This window comes from Pinus tabuliformis, chromosome 3_2 (genome assembly GCF_031772625.1).
Source record: "Pinus tabuliformis cultivar Carrire ecotype Pingquan chromosome 3_2, CPIR1, whole genome shotgun sequence".
Taxonomy (NCBI): domain Eukaryota; kingdom Viridiplantae; phylum Streptophyta; class Pinopsida; order Pinales; family Pinaceae; genus Pinus; species Pinus tabuliformis.
The window spans coordinates 533023835-533034944 of record NC_142302.1 but is presented as its reverse complement, the minus strand read 5'-3'; positions in this window follow the sequence as shown (position 1 = coordinate 533034944).

Here is an 11110-nt window from a genome sequence, read left to right as displayed (position 1 = left end):
GTCAACTGCTCCTCCTTGTACCTGCGCTGAAGGTCAAAATCAATGAAGGCTACCTGCCCTGGGCGAGATTGGCCAAGTGGCACAGTCATTCTACAAGGTGTCAACTGCCCAGGAAGCTTCCAAACTGACACTTGGTTCAAGGAATTTGCCCTATGATGAGTAAGAGGGTCTTGATCTCCAAGTGGAAGCAAGATTCTCCAAGTGGACTCAAGAACTGAAGATTAACTAAAGTGGGAGAGGACACTAGTCAGCTTTATGCCAGCCTCAAGCTGACTCATCCTTTCTCCAAATCTCCTATATATAGAGCTCTCTCATGAGGTCTAGGGAGGCTGGAATTTTGTGCAAGTAAGGAAGTGTTGTTGGTTTGTGTATAGAGCTATTGGGTGTTTTGCTTGAAGGAGGTGAAGAGGAGATTTCTTTCAGCTGGGAGGTGTTGCTGGATTGGGCCCATTGTGGTTGTAACTCTCTCAGAACTTTACTTCTATTATCAATAAAGTATTTGAGGTTCTTCTATATGCATGTGTCTTTATGATGAATAGATACTTGTATATTTGATTTATGCTAATCCTATAATCGATTATGGATGTATGCTTCTTGTAGTTTCCTTTTCTTGTGCTTTTACAGGATCTGTGTGTAGCTAGGCCGGTGAAAGGCCAAAGAGCTAGGAGCAAGCAGCAAGGAGTGAAGACTGGATCGACTATTAGCGCAAGATAATGGTTAGTAGATCATCCTTTTCTTCCCTCTCTCATCTCATAAAGAAGAAACTTTGAATAGCTTTGCATTCAGTTGTTGCTGAAGTACTATCACCTTCAGAGTGGGATAGAGGCATTCTGCATTAGATACTTTTCCCCCCAACAACGTCTACCTTATTCAATCTAATTTTTCTTTTTCAGGGACTGTTGAGGCGTGTCTTGGATAGCCATTGATCTAGTGGGCTCCCTTACTTGTTTCCTAGCTTTCAATTTTGTGAATCTCTTGGATCTTGTTTCTGTATGATGACTAGTTGTTGGTGGAGAATTTTTTACAACTTGGGGGCTGATACCAGTTTCATTTTTAAAGCCAGACATAAACATGAATGTGGGCCAGTCCCTACCTACTCTCTGGAGTTCATGCAAAGTGATCAACTTAACTAAGCCATGGTGAAACAATGAGGTCTCACAGGCTTCTTTCCTTAGTTGCACCTTGTCACACATTTTGCTTAGGCTACGAAATAAGTAGGAAGGCAAATCAAGAGATATCTTTCCTGTGAAATGTAGCAGAAGCTTGAAATGATATGAATACACCTTATTACATCTCCCTTCATAGGTAAGGTACCTCTGTATGCAGGTAAGCAAATTGCAATATGAGTTCTTGACATAATTTCTAGGCACAGATTTGTTTAAATCTGAGTCAATGAACTCCGACTTTAGAAATTCTTTGCAGGGGGTCATATAAAATTTAAAATTTTTAAACCAACTTTCTTGTCCCCTTGGAATCTCAGTAACTGTGGATATTACCTCTGGTGAGATTTGCAATTCAAGCATCCCAACCTTTGAATTCAGTCCTGTGAAATTCAAGGCAAATTCCTTGGTGATTTGTGCATGCCCTCTGTGGAGTTTCTCGCAAAAATTCCAACATCTAACCTGCTTGACTGCATGCTCAACTTCTATGTTCCTCAAGATGATGTCTAAACCTTCAAGTTCATTCCTCAAACATCTACCTGATCTGTGCTCTTTTCTTTCTGGAGATCCTTCCATGAGACTTCAGCGTAATGAAGGTTTGAAATACTGGCACTGCTCAATCTTTGATCCCTGCCTCGCTTGATGGCTACCTCGCTTGATAAATCCCTCGCTCAATGTACAATGTATTCAAATTGAATGCTTGCAGATTTGTTCCTCATGCCATGAATACAATCATAATTATGACAGTGAATGTCTCGCTTTTCTTGAAACTTGCAATCCGAGCGTACCAAGGTACCTAACGACTCTAATGAAGATAAGCAGTTGGACATGATAGGCAAAGTGTATAAGCTGACAGGGGATGATGCAACCATAAATGAATTTGACAGATATGACAACTAATAAAGATCTGCTACGGGTTGCACAAATCTCCGATTTCATAGCGTAGCTAGTGTAAAATCTAGGTTATGCGTTATGAAATTGTTAGGATATTCCGACACATAGGAAATAGTTAAGTACAACTTGGTCTAGTGTAGAGTTAGGTATAGAGTTAGGTAAAGTGTGTTTCTTTATCGTTGTACATTTTGTAACTTACAATCGTCGCGGTCACGATATGTAGTGATCTGATGGTTCATTCTCTCCTCGGTATTACCGACACTTGATCTGTGGCTTGACACCCAATTGGTCCATGAATTCTATTTAAAACGCATGGGGGGTCATTTGTAGGGTAATCCGTGCATGAGAGAAACATATGTATATTTTCATTCTTTTATTAATAAATTGCCTGAAGTGGCTGTGTTGGCTCAGGCCGTGGACTGTTTCCCTCTTTGAGGGTTTTAACCACGTCAAAATACTAGTGTATTGATCTGCGATCTGGTTGTGAGCGGTGTCCTTTTGGTGTTCTGTCTGAGGAACTTACCCTGTAAATTCCTACATGGTATCAGAGCTATTTGAGGGCCGCGTCCGTTGGTGATCCAAATCTGAAGCCGGTAGAACTGCATCCGACTGCCGTTTCCTAGATCTGCTGTTTCTGACTGCTTTCGGGATGAGAGGACTGCTCTGTTGTGTTGGGAGCATCTGTTCCAGTGAGGAACCCCTTTCGTTTCACGCGAAAAGGTTTCTGGTAGCCCTAGCTGCATCATTTTTAATATCTGGAGGTATACAGTGTTTATTTGCAGTTTACTGTTATTTTCTCTCTGTTTATTTCAGTTTCAGTTTATTTAGCCTTTTTATTACCGGATCTATACCTTTCATTTCTGTGTATGCTCTTTGCCCTGCGACTCTGTGCGATCTGGGCAAATCAGAAACAGAAAGGAAGGATTTTTCTCATGCGTATGCTCTTTTCCTTGTGCCTTAGAGTGATCTCAGAAAATCAGAAACACTGAGGAAAATATTTAGTTTCCGGCCAAATCTAACTTTGAGCCGCAAGGTTCATTTTTGAAAATATTTAGTTTTTCGGCTAAAGCTAACTTCGAGCCATAAGGTTCGTTTTCTTTGCATGTCCGTGTTGGGTTTTGTGTTTTTTGTTTTGTAGGGAAAAAGAGCTTTCTCAAAGCAAGCACGCAACCCAAAGCACTCTCTCTCTCTCTCTCTCTCTCTCTCTCTCTCTCTCTCTCTCACTCAAATTTTTTGTATAGATCAATTGGTTCAAAGATATTTTAAGAGAGTAGAGGTCTTGGGTTCAAGTCTCCATTTTGTGGGGGTGGACTTTTTCATTTCCGCACCCTCTCTCTCTCTCTCTCTCTCTCTCTCATTTTTTGTATAGATCAATTGGCTCAAAGCTATTTTAAGAGAGTAGAGGTCTTGGGCTTAAGTCTCCATTTTGTGGGGGTGGACTTTTTCATTTCCGCACACTCCCGCACTTCGTCGGCAAATTCAACAACCTTTTTTCAAAAAGCCATAACTTCTTCATCCGGAAGCCGTTTTCAGAGCCGTTTTTTTAAACCAGCCTAATTTTTCGAGATCTATCCATTGGAACACTTATTTTCAGCATGTTTAGCTTCAGTTTCCATTGAAATGGAAAGTCAATACCAAGTTACCCTTGACAGCACCAACTACTTCCAATGGTTGGCTTACATTGAGGATTTACTTAGAAGTAAAGGTCTCTACAGAATAGCCTCAGGCCAAGAAAAGAAACCGAAGGATGAAGATAAGGCTGCTAAATGGGAAAATAGGCAAGATCAAGCACGTGGATTGATAGGGATGTCTATTTCTCCAGATCTTAGATTCCATATTGCAGAAATTGATACTCCTAATGAAGCAATGAAACAAATCAATAAAGTTTTTGGGATTAAAAATGAAATTAGAGCCCATCAACTTGAAAATGAGTTTCTTGCATTGGACCCTAATAATTTTTCTTGCATTGAAGATTTCTTGTCCAAGTTCAAGACCCTTAGATATCTTTTGGAAGGTGTTAAAGTTAAGAAAGAAGATAGTAACCTTATCTATTCCATTCTTACAAAGTTGGGACTAGCCTACTCTGTGTTTGTTTCCACCTTCCATTCTACAAGAGAAGCCTTCATTTCTCAAGGAATAGACTACAAGTCCCCTTCCTTTGACTCTTTTTGTGATTTTTTAATAAGAGAACAAGAAAAACTCTTACACCTTGGTCTTCTTAATCTTGGAAACTCTTCCAAGAAAGCCTTAGCTGCCCAGCAGCAACCAAATTCAAAGAATCCTAAGAATTCATATCCTAAAAAGAATGGTCCTAAACCAAACAAGGGTCCTAAGCAATTTCAGCCCCAAAATGAAAAATCATTTCAACAAAATGATAAGACAAATAAAAACAAAGGGAAGAAGACTGATAGACATTGCAATTTTTGTAATCGAGATGGCCACTTAGAATCAAAATGCTTTAAGAAGATGGAAGCCTTGGAAGCAGCAATTAAGAAGCATAACATCCATTTGGGGAAATCTTCAACTTCAACTTCATCTTCAGGAATGGCACTTTCTGCATGTGGTTGTCAAGCATCTCGGATTGGCTATGCATTAAATGTATCTTATTCTTCTCATTCTCATGAGTGGCTCATTGATTCTGGAGCTTCTTATCACATGGCCAAAAACAAAGCCATGTTTTCTTTTTTAAATGATTGTAACACCAAAAATATATATGTTGGTGATGATAGATCTCTTAATGTTGTAGGGACTGGAACTGTTCATCTAGACAATGGTCAGTTTAATGATGTATTATGTGTTCCAACCTTATCCTGCAACCTTCTATCTGTATATCAGATAACTCATTCAGGTGAAGGTAAAATCGTTGAATTTTCACCTCATGATGTTGTAATCAAGGACTTAAGAGATCCTAAACAGATTTTGGCTACTGGCATTGCTGATGATTCTACAAGGTTGTATAAGTTTCACAACTTTGGGTCATCAAATCTTCCCTCAGTATTTGTTGCTCATAATGATGAAGTGAGCAAACTTTGGCATGAGTGATTTGGTCACTCAAACTATCGCTCTCTTCAGTATCTATGTAAAGAAAATATGGTGACAGGTCTTCCTATGGTATCTTGCAAAGATGGTGTTTGTTCCGGATGTGTACTCGAAAAACATCATCGAGACAGTTTTGAAAAACGTGCCTCTTGGCACGCCTCAGCCCCTTTATAGCTTGTGCATAGTGATTTATGTGGTCCACTTCCAGTTGTGTCATTCTCTGGCTGCAAGTATTTCTTAACTTTCATTGATGATTTCTCCAGACGCACTTGGGTATACTTCTTAAAACTCAAGAGTGAAGTATTTAACACTTTTTTGGCCTTCAAGGCCTTTGTTGAAAAACAATCTAGACATCAAATTCTTAAGTTAAGATCTGATAATGACGGAGAATATGTTAAAAAAACATTCATCAACTATTGCACTGAGAATGGAATTCAAATGCAACATATTGTTCCATATACTCCACAAAAAAATGGTGTAGCTGAAAGGAAGAATCGCACCTTAAAGGAAATGGCTAATTGTATGCTACAATCTAAAGGACTTGGTCTTAGTTTTTGGGCAGAAGCAATTAACTGTGTAAATTACATAATAAATCGCACTCCTACTAAGGCTTTAAAGAATATCACTCCGGAAGAAGCATGGAGCTCAATCAAACCAGATGTAAGTCACTTTCGTGTTTTTGGAAGTGAAGTGTGGGCCCATATTCCAGATGAAAAGCATAAAGCTTTAGAACCTAAGAGTGAAAAATGTACTTTTGTTGGATATTCTGAAGATGTAAAAGGCTATAGACTTATTCAATTTAAGTCCAAAAATGTTATCATTAGAAGAGATGTAAAATTTGATGAAAATATATCGGCCTGTGAGCCTAGTCCGGCGGATGTGCCACCTCTCCCTATCTCTTCTACCTTTGAAAACATTTCTTCTTCAGATGATGAAAGTGAGGATGAAAATCCTCCCCCACCATCTCAGGATCCTCCTTCAGCTCTTGAGCTTCCAAAATGGGTTCGTGCTACTCGATATGCAGCAGGTGATCTTGCCGGTGATCCTACAGATCAGCGACGTACACGTTCTCAGTTCGAGAGAGCCTCTTCTTTACTGGCTCAAGCTCCAGTAAATTATGATCCTGACAACTTTGCAGAAGCTTCAGGCCATCCAGATTGGGAAGCAGCTATGAATGAAGAATATCATTCATTGTTGGCAAATGATACATGGGATCTTGTTCCTCTCCTAAAGGGACGAAAACTTGTTAGATGCAAATGGGTTTACAGAACCAAGTATGGACCAGATGGGAAAGTTGATAAACATAAAGCTCGTCTTGTTGCTAAGGGTTTTTCACAGGTTGAAGGCATTGACTACACTGAAACCTTCTCCCCTGTTTCCAAAATGAACTCTATCCGCCTTGTTCTTTCCCTTGCTGCCTCTTTCAAATGGGAAGTCCATCAGATGGATGTTAAATCTGCCTTCTTGCATGGATACTTGCATGAAGAAATCTATATGGAACAACCCATTGGCTTTATACAAACAGACTCCAGCCTTGTATGTCGACTTAAGAAATCCCTTTATGGTCTCAAGCAAGCTCCTCGGGCTTGGTATGCCAAAATGGATAGCTTTCTTTTAGAATCTGGCTTTTCTAGGTGTCATTCTGACAATACTGTCTACCCCAAGAAAGTGGGCAACTCTCTTATCATCCTTTTTCTTTATGTTGATGATCTTATCCTTACTGGTAGTGATCCCAACCTTATAAACCATGTGAAGTCTAGCCTTAAAAGGAAATTTGAAATGACAAACTTAGGACACTTATACTATTTTCTCGGTCTTCAAGTCTTGCAATCCAAGGAGGGTATTTCCCTTTCCCAGTCCAAGTATGCTTGTGATATTCTACGCCATTTTCACATGGAAGAATGTAAGCCAGCCCCTTCTCCCTCTCAGTCTGGAGTCAAACTTTCAGTCACTTGTAATTCTCCTGAAGTTGATGCTACCTTATACCATCAACTTGTAGGAAAACTTTTGTATCTAACCCATACTCGTCCTGACCTTTCCTTTGTTGTTGGACTTGTTGCTCGGTTCATGAAAAACCCCCGTGAAAGTCATTGGAAAGCAGCTAAAAGAATACTTCGTTATGTTCGAGGTATAGTTCAGTTTGGGATTCATTACAGTGCCGAAGAAGCTCCTCTATTGGTTGGTTTCACTGATTCCGACTGGGCTAGTGACCCTGATGATCGGAAGTCTACTGTCGGTTATGTGTTCACTCTTGGTTCAGGACCTATTACATGGGCTTGTAAGAAACAAGCTGCCATTTCTCTTTCATTAGCAGAAGCAGAGTATCGTGGTGCCGTAGAAGCTAGTAAGGAATCCTTGTGGCTTCGTCAGATCCTGTCAGAGTTTGGCTTTCAGCAGCAGCATCCGACTACACTTTGGTGTGATAATCAAATTGCCATTCAGCTATGCAAAGATCCAGTCCAACATCAGCGCAAAAAACACACTGAACTTCACATGCACTTCATCAGAAATCTCATTCATGACCATGTTCTTGAAGTGTAATATTGCTCAACAGAGGATCAAGTGGCAGACATCTTTACAAAGGATCTCACAGAGGCGAAGTTCACTAAACTTCGATTTCTGGTTGGAGTTCACGAAGTTGTCACTAAGGGGGGATAGGCTCTAGTGCCGCCTTCCTTCTCCTATTGTGTCATATTTGTAAATCCTTCAATCCTATCCCAAGTTGTTCTTAAGGGGGGATGTTAGGATATTCCGACACATAGGAAATAGTTAAGTACAACTTGGTCTAGTGTAGAGTTAGGTATAGAGTTAGGTAAAGTGTGTTTCTTTACCGTTGTACATTTTGTAACTTACAATCCAACGGTCACGATATGTAGTGATCTGACGGTTCATTCTCTCCTCTGCATTATCGACACTTGATCTATGGCTTGACACCCGATTGGTCCATGAATTCTATTTAAAGCGCATGGAGGGTCATTTGTAGGGTAATCCGTGCATGAGAGAAACATATGTATATTTTCATTCTTTTATTAATAAATTTCCTGAAGTGGCCGCGTTGGCTCAGGCCGTGGACTGTTTCCCTCTTTGAGGGTTTTAACCACGTCAAAATACTGGTGTATTGATCTGGGATCTGGTTGTGAGCGGTGTCCTTTTGGTGTTCTGTCTGAGGAACTTACCCTGTAAATTCCGACAGAAATCACCTAAACTACATTGCGCTACGAAAACACCTAAAGCATTTCATAACACATAAGAGCCTTTACAACAAGCTTGATACAGAGATTCTATGTAAGTTATGGGACCAATGGTGAATGAGAATGGACATTGACTTTTATTTAATCATTCTACCAAGAGTCTCAAGACACTAAGACTTTGACACTAAAGTAAACATGGAAAAACTGAACTTTGGACTAACACCTAACCTTCACAAACAAACTGATGTGAAAAATTTGGTAATTGCTTCTTAAGTGATAATAGTGGCTCCACTTGGGATAGTGTGCTCCTATAGTACACTGAGAACTCGCAGGTCCAATGCTTTATCCATAGATTTGCTTGACAAGCATCCCTTTATAGCTTCTTGGGCCTTCACCTCGGGCTTAAGCCTTCTGTTTCAGCTTGTCATTATTTACAACAAAAAGAAAAATTGACACAAATGGTTATATACAATCTTGTGGGAAACTGATAGTATTTCAATTAATGATAATGCTTTAGCAACCTGCCATTAACAGGTCCTCCAGCATATGGTTCTCCATCAATTTCTTGCAAGATGTAAGTTTTGTTTCCACGAACAACAACGATTTGATATGGGCCTTTCCACAAATTTTCAAATTTACCGTGCTTACCTTTCTCTTCGATTCTGGCTTCCCATTTCAGCACTCTGTCATGGATCTGAAAAGTAACTTCCTTGATCTTCTTATCAAATGTTTTCTTGATTCTGTTCTGACTTTGTTGATGACTGTCATACACCTCATTTCTTTTCTCCTGTAAGGCTATCAGCTGATTGTTTCTTCTTTGTACAACGTTTGGTTCCTCCTCTAATCCTTGAATTAGCTTCATTATCCGTACTCCAAGTGATGTTGGAAATATGGCTTCAGCATCGTATACTAACTCATATGGCAATGTTCCAATGGATCTCTTTGTACAAATCCTATCAGCCCACAAAGCATACTTCAATTTCAAGTGCCAAGCTTTCTTGTTTTCCTGTAGCAGCTTCTTAATGATCCTCACAAGGCTTTTGTTTGATGATTCGGCAAGGCCATTTCCTTGCGGATAATAAGCAGTAGAGTGTCCAAGAGTAATGTGATACTGATGGAAAAAATTAATCATCTTCTTGGATTTAAAAGCTTGAGCATTGTCAGTTATAATCTTCATCGGGTAACCAAATCTAGATAATATATTATTTTCAAGGAAAGAGATAATCACTTAATCATTTGCTTGCCTTTTTGGGACCGATTCTATCCATTTGGTAAAGTAATCAGTGGCTGTGAGAATCCAGCGATGCTGACCCAATGAAGGAGGATGATTTTCCCCTATAAAATCCAATCCCCATTGCTGGAAGGGCGCTTCAACATATATATGAACCAAAGGCAAAGGCATAAGCTTCCTTTTTCCTTCAAATATTTGACATTCATGACATGTAGATACCTTTTTGTAGATGTATTTGAACATAGTTGGCCAAAAATATCCAGCCCTCGGGACCTTGTTTGCAGTAGCTTTCCAATAATGATGTCCTCGACAATCTCCTTTATGGAATTCATCAATTACTTTATCAGCTTCTTCTTCAAGGAGACAATTTAACAATATCCCTCCTGCATCTTTCCAAAACAAATTTTGGTCACACACAAAATATCTTAAAGATTTCAGCTTGACAAATCGGGCTTTGGAATTTGAAAGATTAGCAGGGGCTTTATTATGCTGGAGAACAAATACTATGTCCTTGTACCATTCTGAAACCAAGAATTTTCATTTATTTGGACCAACTCCTCTTCATTTTCAGAAATTTCGGAGATCTCTGTACTCAAATTAATGTCAAGACATTCCAAATCTAACTGTGTCAGCAGCTTGGCTAAGCCTTGACCCTTTACCAATTTGGTGGGTTTAATTTCAATGTCATACTCTAACAATTTTGCTATCCACTTGCCCCTTTTTCCATCCGGATCAGCCTGTGTTAGAATATCCTTTATAACAGCATTTGGAACATAAGCAACAATGTGAGAATGCAAAACATAGATTCTGAAATCCTTTATAGCTTTCACCAAGGCATAAGCTTGCTTCTCTAGGATGTTGTACTTCAGTTCAGCATTTGCTAATGTCTTACTAAAGAAAGAAATAGGTTGTTCAGTACCTTGATTTCCTTTTTGCAGCAAAACTCCAGCAATTGTATCCTCAGAAGCAAATGTAAAAATAAGGAATTCCTTGGTAAAATCTGGGCTGATAAGTACTGGTGCTTGTGTGAGTGCCTTCTTGATCTCCTCAAAAGATTTCTTTGCTTCAGCTATCCACTTAAAGTCTACTCCCTTCTTCAACATCTTTGTTATATTCTTGACAACTTCAGCAAAGTTAGGAATGAAGCGCCTAACAAAGTTAACTTTTCCAAGAAAGGATTGAATCTCTTTCCTACTTCTTGGTAGATCTAACTTTTGAATTGCAATAACTCTATTAGGATCGATCATAATTCCTTCCTCAGAGATAATATGACCAAGAAGTTGGCCTGATGTTAGAGCAAAAATACTTTTAGTGGGATTAGGAGAGATACCAAACCTCCTACATTTCAGCAAAATTCTTTCAAGGTGCTTCAAATGATCTTCCTCTCTTTTTGAGAAAACTTTGATGTCATCAAGATAGACAACCACTAATTTGTCCTTTTCCTCATCAAAAGAAATATACATTGCTCTTTGAAAAGTGGCCCCTGCATTCATGAGACCGGAAGGCATCTTGGCGTACATGAATGTTCCCCAGGGCATTGTGAAGGCTGTAGATCATCTAGATGCATAAGAATCTGATTGTACCCTAAGAAACCA